General features: G+C 39.0%; 1 non-coding gene across 1 annotated transcript; it reads left to right on the top strand.

The window, feature by feature from the left end:
- Nucleotides 1-14,535: 14,535 nt before the first annotated feature.
- On the top strand, nt 14,536-14,608 carry TRNAC-GCA. Its single transcript has one exon. It is a non-coding gene; the product is annotated as a tRNA-Cys (tRNA).
- The last annotated feature ends 8,188 nt before the right edge of the window (nt 14,609-22,796 follow it).

Below are 22,796 nucleotides of genomic sequence, written 5' to 3'. Positions count from 1 at the left end.
CCTTGCAGTCCAAAGGACTCTCAAGAGTCTTCTCCAACACCACAGTTCAAAAGCATCAACTCTTCGGCACTCAGCTTTCTTCACAGTCCAACTCTCACATCCATACATGACCACTGGAAAAACCATAGCTTGACTAGAGGGACCTTTGTTGGCAAAGTAATGTCTCTGCTTTTCAATATGCTGTCTAGGTTGGTCATAACTTTCCTTCCAAGGAGTAAGTGTCTTTTAATTTCATGGCTGCAATCACATCTGCAGTGATTTTGGAGCCCCCCAAAATAAAGTCTGACACTATTTCCACTGTTTCCCCATCTATTTGCCATGAAGTGATGGGACCAGATGTCATGATCTTAGTTTTCTGAGTGTTGAGCTTTAAGCCAACTTTTTCACTCTCCTTTTTCACTTTCACCAAGAGGCTTTTTAGTTCCTCTTCACTTTCTGCCATAAGGGTGGTGTCATCTGCATATCTGAGGTTATTGATATTTCTCCTGGCAATCTTGATTCCAGCTTGTGTTTCTTCCAGCCCAGCGTTTCTCATGATGCACTCTGCATAGAAGTTAAATAAGCAGGGTGACAATATACAGCCTTAACGTACTCCTTTTCCTATTTAGAACCAATCTGTTGTTCCATGTCCAATTGGCGCTAAGAAAAAACCCTTCCTCACAAGGTATTCTAAGAATTAACTGAAGAGATGTGAAAGTCATATGTATACTCTAATGGGTTATAGGACTCTTCACTTTCATTCTGTAGAATAATTTCAGAAATTCTTTTCCTTTCAATGCTTCACACTTCCCAAACACTTGGGTTCAGACAAGCCTTCTTATCCCTTGCTCAGCAGAGCAGTGATAGCAATTAGAATCCTTACTCCCTTTATCAGTACAGTTGGTTGTCTTGACCTGTCCTGAGGCTAAAGTATCTTCAGGGTTTTGATTTTTCTCAAGGGCACTCAAAGAGGATATACTTTACAGTTTGTAGAAAGGAATATATCACCTTATTGTTCAGAGAGTCATGAGAGGAATTTTCTCCTGAGGTAACCCAATTTCTCCCCCAATTACAACCCCCAAGGGAGTCTAGACAACTTAGATTTATTAACAAACTTTGTTATTGCTGAGAATATAAAAAGGAAATTGATTTTTGTCACAGTAAGTCATTATTGGACTTTTTTTTCAGTATTTGTTTACTGGACTTACCTGGGGATGGTGCAGAGTGGTCTGCAAGGAAAAGCACTAGAGTAGAACTCATAAAGAGGCAGAACTCAAGCCTGGTTCTTTCTCTTTCCATCTGTGTAATCTTGAGCAAATATCTTTATCTTCTTTGAGCCTTATACATCTTATCAAGTAAAATATTTTCTGTTTCCAATAAGGAGCAGAGATATGGGGAAGAGGTAGAGTTAAATATGAAGATTACTGCCCAGTGAGTCAAGATCTTAATTTTTCGTTTACTCTATTTGGGGTTTGGAACAAGAAAATTTTCCTTTTTGAATGTTTTCTTAGCTATTTAAGGAGAGGACACTCCCAATCATTTTTGAATGCGTCTTAGCTCCATTCTATTTTAACTCTACTGTGACCATCTGTGGTAGTGCAGAATAACAATGTCCCAAAGATGCTGCTGCTGCTGCTGCTGCTAAGTCGCGTCAGTCGTGTCCGACTCTGTGCGACCCCATAGAGGGCAGCCCACCAGGCTTCCCCATCCCTGGGATTCTCCAGGCAAGAACACTGGGGTGGGGTGCCATTGCCTTCTCCAATGCATGAAAGTGAAAAGTGAAAGTGAAGTTGCTCAGTCATGTCCGACTCCTAGCGACCCCATGGACTGCAGCGCACCAGGCTCCTCCATCCATGGGATTTTCCAGGCAAGAGTACTGGAGTGGGGTGCCATTGCCTTCTGCATCCCAAAGACATTAAGGTCTTAATCCCTGGAACCTATGAATCTTTGTCTTACTTAGCAAAAGTAACTTTACGGATATGATTAAAGATGTTGAAATAGGGATATTTGGGACTGTCTAGGAATGCGGAAGATCTGGGTTCAATCCCTGGGTCGGGAAGATCCCCTGGAGAAGGAAATGGCAACCCAGTCTAGTACTCTTGCCTGGAGAATCCCATGGAGGGAGGAGCCTGGTAGGCTACAGTCCATGGGGTCTCAAAGAGTCCAACACGACTGAGCGACTTCACTTTCACTTTCAGATGGAATCTAATCCCATGAGTCCTTGAAATCAGACCACCTTTTCCAGCTGAGTCAGAGTGAAAAGAAGTTGTAATTACAGAAGAAAGGCACAGGCAAGGAAACATATCCTCACCTAGAAAATCCTATAGAAAGGAAGATAGCTCTGTTGACACCTTGATTTTAACCCAGTGAGACCTGGATTACATTTCTAATCTATACAACCAGTAAAATTAAAAAAAAAAATTGTTTTATGCTACCAAATTTTCAGTAATCTTATAAGACAGCTATAGAAAATAAATACAACCCACATATCACTTATTTCATCAGCTTTTATTTGTCTCCAGTATGTACTGGTTGATATAGAAGACACAATGAACGGTCAGACATGAGTTTTCTCCCCAAGGATCTCATAGTTAAGCCAAAGAATGCATCTCAGTCACATCGGTGATTCAAAGGGGAAAAATCCAAGATAGCAAATGAAAACTAACTGGAAATTCAGAGAAAGGCGAAGTGAATCCTCTCTGGGGATGAAAACTTCTACTGAAATCATATTCCTAGAACTCAACCTTTAAGTATGTATAGAATAAGAACATGTGGAAGATGGGCCTACATTTTTAAGCCATGGGAATAGTACATGCAAAGGTTCTAAGGCCCCAGATCATGGCCTGGGTATAAGAAATGGCAAATAAGTACCATTTGGCTTAGTCTGAGCATGAGAAATTAGATGTTAAGCAGCCATTTTACATTACAATGACTGTGAGGCAGAATGAGAAACGTTATGCAATGTAAAAAGCCAAATGTAAATTACCTCTGCACAAGCAAAGGCTGGAAGGAATTACCAACTACAACAAAATTTATCAATAGCAGATATTAGGGTGGAAGCATCCAGTTAATTATTTTTCTTTTCGATTATTATTATGTGTGCAATATTTGGAAATGCATGGAAGTAGTTTGCAGAAGGTTATATTTTGTAAACGTGAATGTTTGCAATTCATATACATAGCTTAAAACACAAGTAACTGGCACATTTAACTCAGTGGTCATTGTGCATAGTCTTTAACTTCCAGGAACTCTACAAAACAAAGGGAGTCACAAATTCTCTTTTTATTCTGCATGATTATTAGCATTGGACAGGAGGCATAAAATATATGTGCAAGGCATCCCTGCCCACAGCAAAAAAACTCATCAAATAGGCCCCCATCGGATAGGAAGTGGTGATTTTTCAGCACAGCATTGTGATGATAATGCTTGGCTATCTGTAGATAAAGTAAAATATGGGATATTATTTAAATTAAAGTGATGAAATGCGAAGATTAAATAATATTCATAGAAGCCAACTTGTGCTCAAGGGACTCACTTATTAGGCAGTCTTGTGATAGAAAGTAAAATATATCCATCTATACAAAAAGCAATTTATTATCCACCTCACTGTCTTGCTAACCTCAGCATTCTCTCGAAGTAGCTGGAAGCAGAATTAGTTGCAATAGTATTCATAGGTCTATCCACCTCTATCTTATTGCCAAGATGAACTAGATCTGTTTGCCACAAAAAAAGAAATGTTGTCAACTGACATGACTTACTATAAAGCTGAAAACTCATTTGATGCTTTTACTAAATTACTTTTTCCAATCATCGAAATATATACATTGTGTATTGCTATCTTCTACAGTGCATAAGACTTTACAGATGCTGCAGTCAAACATCAAGTAGAATGACTTACTTGATATAAATCACTAAATCCTATGTCAAAATTAGAAGAGCACCTAGAAATCATTTATCAAATTACCTTACCTTACAAAGTGGGAGACTGATGACCAGAAAGGGCAATACTTTTATGAAGTTTCATAGTAAAAGTTAGTGGTAATGTAAGAATGAAAATGTCTTTCTATTCCTCATTTAGTACTATTTCTAAATAGCATACCATATTCTTGTCAGAAACACAGATTGGGTTCAAGGAAAACAACTATAGGTGTGTCTTAGAATGTTTCAGTGGGAAAATAAGTTTGAATTTTAGAAGGAAAATGAAGCTAGATTTACCTCTCTTTGAGGTAAGTAGTAATTAGCATGTTGGTAGGTGGTGTAGAGAGGGAGCACCACTGGAGAGTGATGTTAAGCTAGTATTGCTCTGAGTTTGTGTGGGATCTGTATTTTTTCTGGTTGTGTCTAGAACAAAGTGTGGTGCATGAGGAAAATACTCAATAATGTTTACTAAAATGATGCTCTTCTAAAACAGCAATATATGGCACCAATCAGCTTTTAATACTGAAATATCTATTGACTATCTAACTACACTGAGCCCGTCAGAGGCTCTGTATGTCTACTACAACATGACAAGCTTTTATCCTTCAGGAAATAGAAAGCTAGCTGAAAGGAGAACAGAATTTACAAAACAGAAACAGATACTGCTGAAAAGAGCCCACTTAATCGCAAGCTTGCTTGGCATAGTCACTAAGAAAAGGAATCAGGGACAAGAATGATAGTAATGAGTGAAGATATAGTAATAACTTCAGTGAAAACAGGAAAGTTGAACTCAGTCTCAAAACAGGGAGGCTCAATATGAGTTGAGTAGAGAAGATAATGAATCTCCTTGTTTTTTATTACCATTTTTTCTAGGTTCCTTTTTACATCATTGCCTGTTCTTTCTTTTCCTTCATGAGCATATTATTCTGGTTCCTTAAATATCAGTGTTAGCAAGATCTCATTTCTAGAAGTCCAATAAATTTTGTTATTTCTTTAATTCGAGTTAGATAACTATCATTTACAACAGAAAGGGTTCTAACGTCTCCAATGACTTTGGCTTCTTATTTATTTATTTTTACCTTAAACATGCTTCTGCAGAATTTCCACCATTATTTAAGATTTAACAATTACCTCAAAGGTGATTTCCAAATCCATTTCTTGACCATAGACTTTATAGTTCCACACTATATATGTATGGTTCTCAACTGGAAGCAGATATTTCCTCCAGGGGAAAATTGGCAATGGCTAGAGACATTTTTGATGAGCAGGGGAGGAGTGTGTTACTGCTATGTAATGGCTTTAGGCCAGGTGCTGTTGAAAAGCATCCTTCTAGGCACAGGATACCCCCCTTCTCCTCAACTCCCAACAAAAAATGATCCAGTCCAAGCAGTCAATTGAGCTGAAATAGAAAAACCCTGCTATAGAATCATATGTCGGACTGCCAATTGGCCTTCTTCATTTGAAGGTCTCATAAATGCCTCAAATTCTGTTATAAAAATGAAATGCATCACTTTTTCATTTCCCAGACTTCCAAGAATGTCTGACCATTCACTTAGTTTAGCCTCGATGATATTTATTAACTATGATAGTTTCTATAATGAAGTTAGGTCATCCAAGTCCGAGAATTGAGTCAGCATTTTTTTTTTTTTACCAAGTCACAGCAACAAATCGAGGAGAAAGGACTTAAAATAAGTTGGCCTGTGAGCCTTTCTCTTCCTTGATCAGGTTCATATATCCTTGGAAATCTGTTCCCTATATTTTATTCTTCCCTTGGCTCCTCAGTGCTTCCCAGGAGCCACTCATGCTCCTCTCCAGGTTAGACTCACTGACTTTTTGGCTAAGTTAACTAATCACCATATCTTGATAACATCACCATTAAAATAACCCTGCTTTCATAAAATAACTATATGTGCATGCTCAGTTGCTTCAGTCATGTCCAACTGTTTGTGACACCATGGACTGTAGCCAACCAGGCTCTTCTGTCCATGGAATTCTCCAGGTAAGAATATTGAAGTGGGTTGCCATGCCCTCCTCCAGGGGATCTTCCCAACCCAGGGACTGAACCCGTGTCTCTTATGTCTCCTGCATTGGCAGGTGGATTCTTTACCACCAGTGTCACCTGGGAAGCCCAAAATAGTTATACCTATTTCTAATTTGGTAAGAAATCAGTACAAGAGAAACACAACCAAAATTGAAATCCTCAATTCTCTGTACTGTGGATTGACATTCTCTATCAATCACAGTTACACAAATTTCACATATGTTCAACTGTAACTCTTTACAAATATGGAATGCTATTTCTAAGCTTTTGCTACATAAATAGAATACACCATCTCTTAGAAATGCTAAGAATGGTCTTAAGATATCAACATTCGTAGTCTTTAGTATCAAGTTTATTTTTTATGAAACCCACTCTTATCTAATTGCAACTTGAGGACTCAGGCCAGTAGTGTGTTGTTTAACCAACTCCCTAAAAGGAAAGAAAAAAAGGCAACAGTTTTAATATTTGTTCATTTCCATGATGTAAATCTACCCATCATTGTCAATTTAAAGTTGCCAATTGTTTAACCTCTGGCTCACAAAATTCCTGAATATTCCTGCCTAGTTTTATATCTTTTGATGTGGGTAAAGCAACACCAAAGTAGGACTCTCATGATGTGAGATTTTGTAATGACCCTGGTATAAATTTACTATGTGCCTCTAGGTTAGTTATTTTATGTCTCTCAAGTATCAGGCTTCTCAACTGGAACATATGACAGCTGAATTGATGTTCTCCAAGATCTAGTATGGCTGTAACAATCAAAGTTGCAAAGCGTTCCCCTCATCAATCACACTGACTCTCAATGTACACACATCAAGTATCAGTACCATCAGGAAAGTGTAATAAAAATTTAAGATTAAATTGCCATAAATGAATTCTCTTTTTCTATTGGTTCTGTCTTTTAAGATTAAATTTTGAGTAGGAATTCTACTATGTAAAACAACTGCAAATTAGATTGAAACAATTCTTTATTTTTGCTAGTTTGTTTACTCCTTCATCAATTTCTCCAGTAAATAAAACAAGCCTATAATCATTAGCTTTTTTTCTTGATTTGATCTCTCTTTGTATGAAATCTTGGCAGTGAGACTTGAGTTTCATAATGTTACATCTGAGAGATTTCATGAAGTGGCAATCCGTATAGGAAGTGGAGAATGTCCTTTTAAATGATAATTTATTTAAACAGATATATGCTTCTATTCTTTTATGACATAAATAATTTTCTTCTTTCTGTGACATACAGATATTATACTTTATGGGTCTGTTTCTGTGAATGTAACCAAACTAAAAGAATAAGCCAACTACATGTTCCCTTTTTCTGATCAAATGCAAATTTTCTGTTTAAAAATCAATTTATTTTTATTACTGAAAAACAAACGTGAAATTGAATTTCATTTCGTTCCTTTTTTAAGTAGGAGATCTTGTGCCATATGAGAAATGCAATAGGCCTTTTCCCTTGGTTATGAAACTGACATAGGAGTTAAGGTGAATTTAACTAAACTTTCTGCCTCTTTTTAATTTCCCCTATCATTTAGCCCATGATAGAACAATACTGTGGCATCACAGAAAGATACAGCTGAATGACTCTTTAAATGCTATAATCCATTCCCTGATTACGTACATGGAAAAACTGAAGCTAGGAAATGACTTGACCTAAATAATACCGAAAGAGTACCAAACTGCTCTTTCTATTCTTTCCCAAAACATCCTGTAGCTTATGTTATCTGACTGACTTTTCTGTTACACGGGTATAAAATTAGAATGTATACTCATCCACCTAGCATATCATGACCCCCATACACCCTGCTTTTTGCCTGTTTACATTCAAGAATCACTGAACTCTTTCTTCTGTTTTCTGCAAACTTCAGACCAGAATTTGATCTCACATCTCTCTACTTACTAATATGTAAGTGACTGATAACAGATAAAAGAATAAGTCCCAGGAAGCATTTGTGTTTTCACAGATATTTGAAAGACACTCACTTTTTTGTCTAGCTAACTTCTTGTTTTACTAGAGTGGGTAGCCATTCCCTTCCCAGGGGATCTTCCTAGTACAGTCACTGAATCCAGGTCTCCCACATTGCAGGCAGATTCTTTACCATCTGAGCCCCCAGAGAAACCCACAGAAAAGTTTTAGATTTATAGAAACATTGTGAAGATAGAGAGTTCCCATACATTCCATAACCACTTCTCCTTATTGTTAACATCTGACATAGTGCATCTGTTACAATTCATGAACCAATATTGATATTTTATCATCAACTAAAGCCTATACTTTATTCAGATTTACTCGATTTTTTACCTGGTTCCCTTTTTCTGATCCAAAAATCTCATCCAAGATAAAATACTGCAAATATTTGTCATGTCTGCTTAGGTTCCTTTTGGCTAAGATATTCCCATTCATGGAGTGTGGTTATTTTCTTTTAGGCTGAATATCCATATAAATTATTTGGAATCTCTCCCATGGGGGGTTTTATTTAATCTCTACCATTTCTTTTTTTTCTCTTTGAAGTGTTCTGTATAGTTCCTTTTCACTTTAGTCTTACAGATTCTACTCATTTCCAAAATTACTTAGATCAGCACATTTCCTTCCATCCCCTTCAGTGAAGTTACTTTATAAACTTGTGGTACAGTTGGATTTTAGTCACAGTCTGCACTCTGTCCTGGGATTCCCTAGCCTCATAAACGATTTCTCTTAAATTTCATATCTGAAGGTCCACTTTTTGTATTGTAAATTTCTATGAATTTTGACAAATGTATAATGCCATGTAAACACCATTACAGTATAATACAGAATATTTTCCTTACCAACTTAAAAAATTCCTTCTACTTCACTTATTCAATCTTCTTCACCTCTCAACTCTCCAAACACCTGTCAACCACTAATCTTTTTACCATCTCTATAATTTTGCTTTTTTCAGTGTCATATAATTAGAATCATGCAGGATGTAGGTTTTTCAGACTGGCTTCTCACACTTAGAAACATGGGTTTAAAATTCACCTTATGTTTATTTCTTCTTATCACCAAATAGTATTCCATTGTATGAATGTACCACAGCTTGGTTAGAAGTTCACCTTTTAAAATCTATCTTGATGATTATAAATAAAGCTATTATAAATATTTGCATACAGATCTTTGTGTTGGCATAAGTTTACAAATCAGTTGGGTTAAGGCTTAAATGTGAAACTGCTGAATAATATGTTAAGACTATATTTAGCTTTGTAAGAAACTGCCAAATTATTTTACAAAATGGCTGTACCATTTTCCATTCCTACGAGAAATAAATAAGAGTTTCTATTCCTTTGCATCTGTACCAGCAATTGGAATTGCCACTTTTTAAAGATATTACTGATTTTAATAAGATTGCAGTGGTTTTTCTTTGTTGTTTTAATTTGCATTTCCCTGAGGACAGTTATCTGTGTAGGTCTTCATATGCTTGTTTGCCATGTGTATATCTTCTTTGGTGAGGGATCTGATCAAAATTTTGCCCATTAAAATTCTTTGTTGTGTTGTTGAGTTTTGAGAGTTTTCTGTATATTTTTGATTTTAGTCCTTTATCAGAATTATCTTTTACAAATATTTTCCTCAGTCTCTGGTTTGTCTTCTCATTTACTTGGCCCTGTCTTTCACAGAGCAGAAGTTTTAATTTTAATGAGGTCCAGCTTATCATGTTTTTTTTCTTTTTTTCCCTTGGATTGTGCCTTTGATGTTGTATGTCAGAAGTCATTGTCAGGGCTTCCCTGGTGGTCTAGTGGTTAAGACTCTGAACTTCCACTGCACAGGGTATGGGTTTGATCCCTGGTTGGGGAACTAAGATCCCACATGTTCCATGGCATGGTCAAAAATTTTTTTAAAATAAATAAATAGAGATAAAGCATGCCACTTAAATCTTAACAGTGGTAGGACATTAAAAAAAATCTTTTAAATAGTGTTTGTCATTACCAAATTATCAAGTTTTCTCCTATGTTATTGTCTAGGAATTTTAGTTTTTTGTTTTACATTTATGTCTGAGATCCACTTTCAGTTAATTTTTGTGAAGGATGTAAGGTCTGTGTCTAGATTTACTTTTACTTGTGGATGTCCAATGGTTTCATCACTGTTGAAGAGCCTATCTTTGCTCCCTGCATTGCCTTTGTTCCTTTGTCAAAGATCAGTTGACTGTATTTATGTGGGTCTTTTTCTGGGCTCTTTCTTCTAGTCCATTGATCTGTTTGTCTATTCTCTTACCAGTACTGTTTTTGTTACTGCAGCTTTATAGTAAGTGTTAAAGTTGGTTAGTGTCAGTTCTACAATTTTGTTCTTCAATATTGTGTTGAGTGTTCTGGGTTTTCGTCTTTTCACATAAACTTTGTATCAGTCTGTCATATCCTTGTATTTGTCTCCCTCCACTCCTCACTTCGTGGCTTCCCCATGTGCTTCTCAAAGGGAGTCCATTTGTAGGCCTTTCTGCTCTAACCCATGGTTGTTATACTAGAGCCATGTTGGTGTGGTGGTAAGGTATGGGAGTGGGGAGGGTAAGTATTCTATAAAAGTCCAATTTAGACTTTTTTTCAGTAGAGTCATGTACCTGCTGCTGCTGCCTCTAAGTCGCTTCAGTCGTGTCTGACTCTGTGTGAACCCATAGATGGCAGCCCACCAGGCTCCCCCGTCCCTGGGATTCTCCACGCAGGAACATTGGAGTGGGTTGCCATTTCCTTCTCCAATGCATGAAAATGAAAAGTGAGACTGAAGTCACTCAGTCGTGTCTGACTCCTAGCGACCCCATGGACTGCAGCCAACCAGGCTCCTCCGTCCATGGGATTTTCCAGGCAAGAGTACTGGAGTGGGGTGCCATTGCCTTCTCCATGTACCTGACTGGGACCTAAAGTAATTTTTTCAGTCACATTTTTTTCTTCCCCTGACTCCATTTCCTTTCCTGGTTACAGTTTCCAATTATTTCCTTGAAGCACTGTCCGGACTGACTGATTTCTTTTTCCCTTAGGTTAGACAAGATTTCTGGAGGGGACTCCATTTCCCTAGCTAGGAGATGGTATCAAAATTGTGTTCAGGCAATGTTTTTTTCCTGGAGCATAAGCCTCTGCTATGGAGAAAACTCTGAGTGTAGTGCATTATGGTGCTTCCTCACATCCCCCTGCCAGAACCCATGATGAGATTTTTCTGGGATTCTCACAGTTGGGGTTTCTAGAGGTTTCATGCTCCCATAAAAATGTGGAGCCCCCCTAAGACTGCAGTCCCTACAATTTCCTCACTCTTACATTAGACCACAGTCAGCTGCCAGTAATTCATCAAGAAAATCATTTAAATATTCCTACCAGCTTAGGGTCTGATGATTTTGGCTTCAATTAAGTAGATTTTGGTTGCTGTAATTCTGGATTTGCCTGTTTCTCCAGATTTTGGGTGTAGTAGGTTTCCCTGTAATCTCTGTTATCTGATAAATTCAATAAAAGTCATGGGTTTTAGTTTGTGCAGTTTTTGTTGTTGTTGACAACCTCTAAGCACTTTATATGTATATATGAGAGTTGATTGATTCCAGAAATTCTCCCTAACATATGTTTTTTTGAACTTTCAAGCATGTACTAATAGACTTACTGTTTGACAGTGGACATGTAGGCTTTTGATTATACTGATGACTCAGGTTACTGATCCATACATACCTAACTTTTTCTCAGAAAAACCATGTCTCAGTTTCCCCACATGAAATCAGTTGGAGTATACTATCATTCAGGACACTGTGGCTTAAATATTAAATCCTAAGATTCATCATTCTCCTTTCAGAACTCAAGGTCATATGACAATCCACCATTTCTCTGTAGTGTCTGGTTGCATGCAGACGTTTCAGGTCCACACAGGCCTTATTCTGGTCCCTCACTAGAGAGCCTGACACAACCTCCAGTCCAGGCTCCAAGCCACAAGTTTCTAGTATGTTGGAATCAAACTATGCATTGTATCTATCAAAGCTGGAGAAAGCCTGAACATTCTTCCAGTCCACATTTCCTTTGTGAGACTTAAGGGGCCTTGCCTTTAGGGACACCAGTTGGAAAACAATTAGTTGCTTTTTTTCAGTCTGCACCTGTTGTAAACGCTTTATAGATTTACTACTATTACCATTACAAGCTATTATTTTTTGAGCTTTTGTTATGTACATGGCAGCATTACATGCCATATGAACATTAGCTCATTTATTCTGCATGTCAACCCTCTAAGCAAGATAAATATTTCTGCATTTTATCCCTGTCCCAATTGTCATTTTGAGAGAATGGCTGGCTTACCTTTCCACTGTTTGAATGTGGATGATCAGGTTTTGAACTCAGATATGTGTCACCAAAAGGCTTGGACTCCTTCATATTACTAAGTCATATGTGTTTGAGTTGCTGGTTGGCTTAAATGTTTGTGTTCAATTATTTGCCACCTTTGACCAGAGAATATCTTTTCATGCGATTTGCATTCACATTTCATTACTCTACAGGTTTGTTTTGTAATTAAATAAATAGAATGTTTTTCTGCCAGATACTGCTTGCTAACACTGAACTATAATGTCCAAGATACAAGTGATAGCCCAGATCTTCTAAGATCTGCTAAATGTGACATGAATCAAGTCACATTTTTGTGTTATCCCACTCTCCAGATACTGTTCTAAGCACTATATATATATATATAGGCTCATTTCCCTCCCATCTAAACAATTCTATAAGACACATATTTTTAGTAATACAATTTTACAGTTGATAAAACTGGAGTATAGAGAAGTTAAATAACTTGCCCAAGGCACACAACTTGTTAGTGGTGCTGCTGGGATGTGAGCCTAGGTAGGATGACTCCAGAGTACAGATTTCTGATCATAAAACGCTGCCTTTTTAATGCACTGATTAATTGACACTGTTGTCAGTTGCTGGAAACAGTAAAGACAAACAAGTCTGGCTCTGCCCCACTGGAGCTTGTGGTTTGCCCCCCCCGTGCTCCTGCAGAAGCATGCAGGACCATCAGTAGTAGCAGAAGCAGCACTTGGGGGCTTTACAGAAATGCACAACCCAACCTCGACCCACCCGCGGCTACTGCATGCTCCTTAAAATCTGAGAAGCTGGGATTTAGAACACTAAGGCACTAGAGGGTAGATTGTGGTGCTTTGTTTTTTTCCTCTGGGCTTTGGCGTCTTCACGTGTAAAAGGAAGGGGTTATCCCTCTGCCTTAATATTCCTTAATGGTATCCTCTGGGACTAGGTCACATGCAGACTACTGCAGAATGAGTGACCAGGGCGACAGATGTCAGCAGAGCCCTGCCCTGCTCCGGGTGGGTGATGGAGTGCTGTGCCTTCTGCAATGGAGAGCAAGCATCGATCCTGGGTTTCCATCCTTCTCCTTGTTTCTGTAGGCGGTTGAGAAGATTAGATTGTGCCCAGCTAGCTAGATATCGCCTCCAGACAATTTATACGGCTTTTCTATTTATTTAGAGAGCAGGAGGCCTAGCCAAGCTCCTGCTAGATGAGGTAGTGGCATGAGAATTTAAAAGGGCTGTTTCATTAATTTTGGAGGGAATTTATTGCTGACAAAAGACCGCATTATTGATGGTGGGTAGACAGCTCTCGCCTCGCCGCCTCTCGCCTCTCCGGAGCTGCGCGGGAGAGCCGCCCCCGCTCCAGCCGGCAGCCTCCTGGGTCGCCCAGGGAAGCCCTTCCCGCGGGAGGAGGAAGCCAGGGAGCCGTTCTGGCACTCAGCCAGCGGGGCGCAGGGCTTAAGTGGCAGAGCCTCCAGCTGGCTGCACCGCTGCAGTCCCTGAACAGGAAGGACGATTGGAGGTCGTCTAGCTCCATCCTCATCCTGCACGGATGGGGTCCTGAACACCCAGGGAGGTCAAGTGATTTAGCCACATATCAAGCCAGAAATCAGGTAGAAAACAGGTACAGCTGCATTTAATTTTGTGAAATTAAAACTTCTTCCTAAATGACAGTGGCAGGATGTATGTGGGCAGCTTTCTGTGTTCTTTGCACAGCACTGAACTTTCTCAGAGAATGACAATAGCATTATATTTTTACAGACTTCAAATTAGGTAAAATGGGATTTTTCTCTCACATGTCTCTCTGAAATGTGAGGCATGGAAAGGGCCTTTTGGGTATTGTAACTGTTTTTCACCACTTGGGATGCGCTATGCTCTGAGATTGATTCTTTGAACATCATCATCTTTGATGACAACACTGATTTTGTGAGGTGGCTGTTATAATCCTCATTTATAGAGGCGCGACACAATTATGGAGCTTGTTCAAGGTCTTAGAGATTGTAAGTAGCAGAGAGAGAATTCTTCATCCAGCTGTTTCTGTTTTTGTTTTTTTAACCATCTCATGAACCTTGTGAAATTCAGTTCTCAGTTAAAGAATAAACTTTTGCAAAAGTTTCCTATTTGGGTTCTTGAAAGTGAAAGAATGGATCTTTCTGTAAAAAATAGAGTGAGAGTGGTGCCTACGATGAAGCCAAGACAGGAACTAATATCTGTGAACTTGATGCGCTTTGGAGACATACGAACAACCCTCAGTGATGTCTTAACTCAGTCTGAGAATGAAGAGTGTGGGGAGTAGGTGGGATAGATTTACTAATAGCTAATGGGGCTTCCCTGGTGGCTCAGAGGATTAAAGCATCTGCCTGCAATGCAGGAGACCCAGGTTCGATCCCTGGGTTGGGAAGATCCCCTGGAGAAGGAAATGGCAACCCACTCCAATATTCTTGCCTAGAGAATCCCATGGACAGAGGAGCCTGGTGAGCTACAGTCCACAGAGTCGCAAAGAGTCGGACACGACTGAGCGACTTCACTCACTCACTCACTCACTCACTCAATGGGCTAATGGGGCTTCCCTGGTAGCTCAGCTGGTAAAGAATCCATCTATAATGTGGGAAACCTGGGTTCATCCCTGAATTGGGAAGATCCCACGGAGAAGGGCATGAAAACCCACTCCAGTATTCTTGCCTGGAGAATCCCCATGGACAGAGGAGCCTGGTGGGCTACACTCCATGGGGTTGCAAAGAGTTGGACATGACTGAGCAACTAAGCACAGCACAGCACAAGGGCTAATGACAGAAACAACTGCTTAAGTTCCAACTTCCCTTTACTAGGTTGAGAACTGTCAATGTGGACTAGAAATGGGCTGACAGTAGAATTATGGTCTAATCTTTTCTTATGTACAGCTCATGTTCTAACTTTAAGACTGTGCAAGTTAGACCATTTAGACTGTGAGCAATTTGCCCACTCTGTGACCTTAAGATTCCTAAGACACTGCTTCTGGAGGGAATCTTAGGCCTCCCTAGACCACTAAATTCAAATCTCTGATTTGGAAAGTGGGGACAGGGTTGAGAGAAGGAAGGAAATGTTGCAAAAGCTAGTGGCAGAACCAAAGCTCAGAATCATGTGACCCAGTAGCTTCTATAAAGCTCTCTCTAGCATCCCAAATGGCTTCCTTTTCATTATTTATATGTGTATTTGCACACATATATCATATATAAACAGTGTGTATATTCATCACATATGTGTGTCCACACATTTCTTTCCCTCTGCCCAATTATTCTACAAACTAAGGAGACTAATGATCCACCTTGAATGTGATGAAAACACAGTTATTGAGCATACTCTATAAATGCCTGACTATAGGAATTTCAGTTAGAAAAGTTAAAATGATTGTAGTGAGTAGAGCTGTGCTTAGAGTACAGCTATACCTCTTCTTTTCTGGTTAAGGATTTTATTCAGGCAAATTTTGAAGTTGAAGATAATATGATTTTGGAGGTTGAAGGTCAGAGAACAGGAGTAGAGAGATAGCAGTCCTCAGAAATTCTAAGTAGTCAGGTTAAAACTGAACAATAAAGAATAGTAAAGAAATAAAGGGAAAAAAGGACTTGAACCTTATTTAAAAAGTGACTAAATTGCCACAAGGTTATTTATTAAGAAAACAGTTGGATAATCTGCTATAGTAATGGGGGTCGGGGGCAGGTACCAGGAGTCAGAAGACTTGGCTTTGTTTCTGTAAGTGGCTTGCTCAAGGCAAGTGACCCGGGAGGGACTCTGTGTACCTCTGTGCATCTGTAAAATGAGGAAGTTAATGTAGATCGTTTTAAGGGTCAGTGTCAGTAACTGAGTACTTTTGTAGTAGTTATTTCAAGCTAAATTTTTTTCAATGTCTATTTATTCATTTGGTCATTATTTAGTAACTGTTTATTGACTGTTAGTGATAGGTGTTGTGCTAGGTCAAGGGAACACTGCATTGAAAAGGACAAACAGTTCCTCAAGAACTCAAAATCTTGTCTGGATATTGTTAATTGTTGAACCTTTAAGTGTTCCCTTTGTTCTGGAAATTAACAGACTGTCCTCTTACCCCAAGTCTTGATAATAAATCCATTTTATACTGAGGAATTCAAAAGATTGAGAAATATAAGAATAGAAGAACAGCAAATCTAGGGCCAAGATAGTCCATGGAAAAATATGATAGAAGAGGAAAATAAATTGATTAAATGGGAATAAAAAGAATCAACAGATTCAAGTGGTAAAATGAAAGTTATAGAGTCATTGAAGTGTTCCTCAGAGAGTGGCCCATAGATCAGTCACCTTAGAATTACTGTGTGCTGGTGAAAAAGCAAGACATAGGGTCCCAACTTCAGTTCCCTGGAATCATTGCCTGGGAATAGGGATAGATATCTGGTTGGTAAAAAATACCAAATACTCTAATGTTTCTTATCCATGCTAACATCTGGAAACCACTGGACTAGGTAATCATACACATTGCAAATAATTAGAAAAATAAATGACATTTTACAAAATTTAATGAGTAAAGCATTAATGAGTCTTCTTTCTGAAATTCAGAAAACCAATGTCATAATAGCATCCATAAATTTTATACTTTTAATTTGTAGAACAAGTATCGATTGGAATACTAGATAATAGACATACAATTTATGCTGCTCTGATTTATGCCCTATGATGTATAACTATTATAAATGAATTCCCTGACCTCTATTTTTTCCACTCATTTTAAAATTGAATGTCCTTGTATTTATGGAGGGACAAGAGATGAGGTTAGAAGAAGGGAAAAAAGAAGGGAAGGGAGGAAGGGAGGGAAAAAAGAGAAGAGAACACTGAGAGACAGAAAAGGAAGATGATGAATGTTTTGCTTCACTAAATATAAACTCATATTTGCTTAAGGACAGCACATAGAGTTTTAGTCCATGTGTTTTCAGTAATTAATATCAAAATGATTTAATTATGCTTACAGGAAAATACTGAAAATGAGTAAAAAAACTTTCCAAATTGAATTGCCTATTAACATACATATATATTGTGAAAGAACAAAAAGACAATGAAAAATAAGTTAATTTTTAAAGCAGTTTCCTTTGAGGAGCTTAGAAAAGCTTGCTTTTTGCTTGCTGCTTTGGCAAGTCAATTCTTTATGTTTTCACAAGGTGGTGCTATAAATGTGACTTTCCTTTATTGACTGACATTTAAGATGCCTTTGGTACAGTTTGCAATAATTTCATGTTTAGTTGTCAAACTCTGTCTTATGATTACTTGCCAGTAACACAGTGTTTGTCAGTGACTTTATGATTGCTTGTTACTGGCCATGAAAGAATGTACAGAAAATGATCTGGAGAAAATATAACATCTACTTTGCCCTCAGTGCAGAGAGTGAAATCCTTACTTTAGTTGCCTTTGTATCCCCACAGTGACAAATCTTTGGAGAAGGAAATGGCAACCCACTCCAGTGTTCTTGCCTGGAGAATCCCAGGTACGGGGGAGCCTGGTGGACTGCCGTCTATGGGGTCGCACAGAGTCGGACACGACTGAAGCGACTCAGCAGCAGCAGCAGCAGTGACAAATCTCTCCTTGAAATTCTCACAAACACAGTAGTGTGGCAAAAACACGAGGATGGAAAGTTCTCACTCTGTCTGATTCATCAAGCCTAAAGCCAGGCTTTTTGTTTTCCTTTTTATAATTAGGAATTTGGCTAACATTCTGTTAGATTTATAAAAACCCTAGATTAATGTGGTGCTTTGGAAATTTATGTTTTGATGAGTAGTTAAATTCTTGTGAATAGTATACCAATATTTGTAAATTTTTTGTTCCTGAAAGTGTATATATTTGATTGCTTAATTTGATTATCTTAAATACATTTCAAGGAGTCCTCCCAGAAAATGTGTGTTTTTATTTGAATTGTCTGTGGGAAAAACATTTGCTATTATTTGTAGTTTAAAATACAATTAAATCTACAAAAAAGTTAGAATTCATGGGACTTATTGCATTAACATGCTTTCTTCCCTCACCCCCTAAATTGTTGTTTTTGTTCTATTTCTCTTTCTACCTGGTCTTGGGAAATTTCATTAGTATTGAGAATCTTTTCTTTTTTTATGAGTAATGCAGAACTAACCATTTTCATTCTACTTTTGTGCTAAAATTCATATAGTCCACATACATCTATATTCACATGGTTTTGTGGCCATTAGCACAGAACTTGCCTTCAGAAACTAGTATAAATAAAACAGTAAAAAAAAAAAAAAGTTTAGAACTGGAAAAGGACTTAGAAATAATCTAGTGAAGTATGCTTTGTGATGTAATAAAAATATATATATTTGGACCTTGGTTCTGGCGCAGAGCCCTAAACCCCGGGAATTCTGAGTAATAAGAATGTCTTATTTTTCATAAGAAGCCACACACCTGAGTTTCTGATAATGAGGTGACACTTCGAGGGAAACCTAGATAGCTTTAGAGTGGGACTTGTCCTCATTGGGAAAGCATTTCACCTGATTAGAGGCTTAGAAGTTTAGCCTCACCCGTCAACCTGCTGGAGGAGAGAGGAGATGAAGATTGAGTTGAATCACCTGGGGTCAATGATTTAATCGGTCATGTCTTGCTGTGTTTTTAATGAAACTTTGATAGAAACTATGAAACAAGGCTAGGTGGACTTCTAGGAGAACACACCGATGTGCTGGGAGGGCTTGCAAGCTCTGCATACTCCTACTCCTCCAATACTTGGTTCTCTGCTTTTTAATATTTTTGTTCTGCGCATTCCTTCCGTTTGGCTGTTTCTGAAGTTGCAGTGTGGTTATAGTGAAAGTCGCTCAGTCATATCCAACTCTTTCTGACCCCATGGACTATACAGTCCATGGAATTCTTCAGGCCAGAATACTGGAGTGGGTTGCCATGCCCTCCTCCAGAGGATCTTCCCAACCTAGGGATCAAACCCAGGTCTCCTGCATTGCAGGCAGATTTTTAACCAGCTGAGCCACCAGGGAATCTATAGCCTTTATAATAATATGTCAAGTATAGTACTTTCCCTAGTTTTGTGAATCATTCTAGCAAATTTTTGCAACTGATAGGTGCATTTTGGGAACCCCAGGAAAGGAGTAGATCAAGGCTATTTATTGGCACCCTGCTTATTTAACTTATATGCAGAGTACATCATGAGAAATACTGGACTGGATGAAGTACCAGCTGGAATCAAGATTGCCAGGAGAAATATCAACAACCTCAGATATGCAGATGATACCACCCTTATGGCAGAAAGCGAAGAAGAAATAAAGAGACTCTTGATGAAAGTGAAAGAGGAGAGTGAAAAAGTTGGCTTAAAACTCAACATTCAGAAAACTAAGATCATGGCATCTGGTCCCATCACTTCATGCAAGTAGATGGGGAAACAGTGGAAACAGTGACAGACTTTATATTTGGGGGCTCCAAAATCACTGCAGATGGTGACTGCAGCCAGGAAATTAAATGACATTTGCTCCTTGGAAGAAACGTTATGATCAACCTAGACAGAGTATTAAAAAGCAGAGACGTTACTTTGCCAACAAAGGTCCATCTAGTCAAAGCAATGGTTTTTCCAGTAGTGATGTATGAATGTGAGAGTTGGACTATAAAAAAAGCTGAGCGCTGAAGAATTGATGCTTTTGAACTGTGGTGTTGGATAAGACTCTTGAGAGTCCCTTGGACTGCAAGGAGATCCAACCAGAAAGGAAATCAGTTCTGAATATTCATTGGAAGGGCTGATACTGAAGCTGAAACCAATACTTTGGCCACTTGATGGGAGAAACTGACTTATTTGAAAAGACCCTGATGGTGGGAAAGATTAAGGGAGAGAAGGAAAAGGGGACGACAGAGGATGAGGCAGTTGGGTGGCATCACCGACTCAATGGACATGAGTTTGAGTAAACTCCGGGAGTTGGTGATGGACAGGGAAGCCTGGCGTGCTGCCCGCCATGGGATTGCAAAGAGTCGGACATGACTGAGCCACTGAACTGAACTGAGCTGAAGTGAAGGTAACTTGGGGACCCCATTTCTGACTGGTATCTGAAGTGGAGGTGATCTAGTGGGACTGCCTTAATCTGTGGGGTTAATGCTTATCCTGTGGGGTCAGCACTAACTCCAGGTATTTAATATCTGCTTTGAACTGAATTGTCGGGCATTCAGTTGGTATAAGAGAACCATTGTTGGAAAACTAAACACCCTTCTTGTAGTCTTCTCAAAAATGATGGAAAGTTTAAAATCAAGACATGATAAATGATACATCTAAAATCATGCTGCACACTACATTGGAAGGTAGCAAAACCAAGCAGGAGACTCCAGGCCTCCTGCCTGTAAGTGCAGTGCTATTTTCTCTACACTGCACTTTCCTTGTATTTGCTTTTGATCTTTACTAACAGAGTCCAGTATTATGCAGGGGGTAAGAAAATAATTGGGGAACTTAGAAGGAGGTAGGAATTACCTGGACTTTCTTAAACTATCTACCACAACCAGAAAGCTGAGAGGATCAAATGGTTATTCTGAATTTCCAAATTTTCAGTAGATCTGCTAAGATTTCAAAAGCTAATTCTAGTGAGTTGTGATTTGGAGGCAAGATTTTTCTCTCATAAAAATGGCAAGTGTTTAAAAAAAGAAGAGAGGAACTAACAATAAAGACTTAAATTTCAATGGAACTTTGAAATGTAATTTTATTCATACAATGCCCTATTCATCCATTATCCATTTTACTATTAACAAAACCATGAAATTAATTAAATTGTGGCATACGCTTTGACAGATGAGGAAACCGAGGCTTGAGGAGTCTGGGGATCAAATAATCTATGCAAGGTGAAGAACTATGAGTCATGGATCCAGAATGGAATCTTTGGCTTTTGGCTTCTTTTATATCAATGCTAGCTCTCAGCAACACAGGAGACCACAGTACTGTAATTCATGCCATAAACATTTACTGAGAGTCAGCCATGCATTGTATGATGGGGGCTAGGAAGTTAAATATGATCCTATTGTCTAATGTAGGTAACACCCATTCAAAAGTATTCAGTTTGATAATTCTGTGGTGCAGGTTCATTCAGGGTACTAAGGAGCATTGTGGAGGCAGCACTGCTTCTGTTCTGATGCAGGCCAATGATAGCTCTCACCTGAGAGAGCTATCATCCAAACTTTCATTCTTCTTTCCTTCCTTACTCTGGTTCTTCACTGTCCAGTCTCCCCACAGATGTTGGAATTATCCTTTAAAATGCAAATTATTTCCTGTCAGTCCTCTATTTAAAATCCTCAAAAGGCTTTCCATAACTGACCTTAGAATCAAGTTCAGTTCCCTTTCCAGGGCCTGTTATATCTGACCTCTGACTATTAGTCACACTTTCTGCATTAGTATTTTCTGCTTTGTTCACTGGGCTTCCCAGGTGGCTCAGTGGTTAAGAATCAGCCTGCCAGTGCAGGAGATGTGGGTTCTATCCCTGGGTTGGGAAGATCCCCTGGAGAAGGAAATGGCTACCCACTCCTGTATTCTTGCCTGGGAAATCCCATGGACAGAGGAGCCTGGTGGACTCCAGTCCATGGGGTTTTAAAAGAGTCGGACACAACTTAACGACTAAACAATAACAAAGAGCTCTATTCACTGTGTTCCAGCCACATTGGCATTGGTTTTATTTGCACATGCCACATGTAACAAACTTACTCTAATTTCTATCTTAGGGCCTCTCTGCCAGAAATGCTCTGGATCATTTCCTTGGAATGCTCTGGGTTGATATTTTTTGCCCAGTTTTATTCACTCTCTGCCTTGCTCTCTCATCTATTTATTTATTTATTTTTTTTTCAGGTCACAACTCAAATATCCCCTTCTCAGAGAACTCTTCCCCAGTGACCTCAGTTTCAATACTCCCCAAACCTGACAGTCCTCTATTACACTCTTTTATCTTTGCCATACCACTTAACATACTTAAAGTTATCTGGTTTATTTATGTTTATTCATTCCTCTCCTCCCTGCACCATACCACTAGTTCCTTCTCCCTCTATTAAAATATAAGTTCCATGAGGTCTGAAGACAATGCATCTTATGTGACAATGGTATCCTCAGGGTTTAAAGTATTGCCTGGCACATAGTAAGCACTTGGGGCTTATTCTATAAATATGTACATTTTCCTGGGAGGGTTGGGTGGAAGTTTCAATTAGGAGGTGACATTTTGAAGAATGAAGCTCCAGCCCAGAGAGGCTTCCAAGAAGAGAAAACTCAGTTTGTATATTGAATCTAGAATTATATATACTTAGGGAATTATTCTGGAGAAGGCAATGGCACCCTACTCCAGTACTCTTGCCTGGAAAATCCCATGGATGGAGGAGCCTGGTGGGCTGCAGTCCATGGGGTCGCTAAGAGTCGGATACGACTGAGCAACTTCACTTTCACTTTTCACTTTCACGCATTGCAGAAGGAAATGGCAACCCACTCCAGTGTTCTTGCCTGGAGAATCCCAGGGACGGGGGAGCCTGGTGGGCTGCCGTCTATGGGTTCACACAGAGTTGGACACAACTGAAGCGACTTAGCAGCAGCAGCAGCAGCAGCAGGGAATCATTCATCCAATCTCCAAACCTGGAAT

This window comes from Bison bison, unplaced genomic scaffold (assembly GCF_000754665.1).
Source record: "Bison bison bison isolate TAMUID 2011002044 unplaced genomic scaffold, Bison_UMD1.0 scf7180017864294, whole genome shotgun sequence".
NCBI lineage: Eukaryota > Metazoa > Chordata > Mammalia > Artiodactyla > Bovidae > Bison > Bison bison.
The sequence above is the reverse complement of the archived record's forward strand: the minus strand, read 5'-3'. Positions and strand labels throughout refer to the sequence as shown.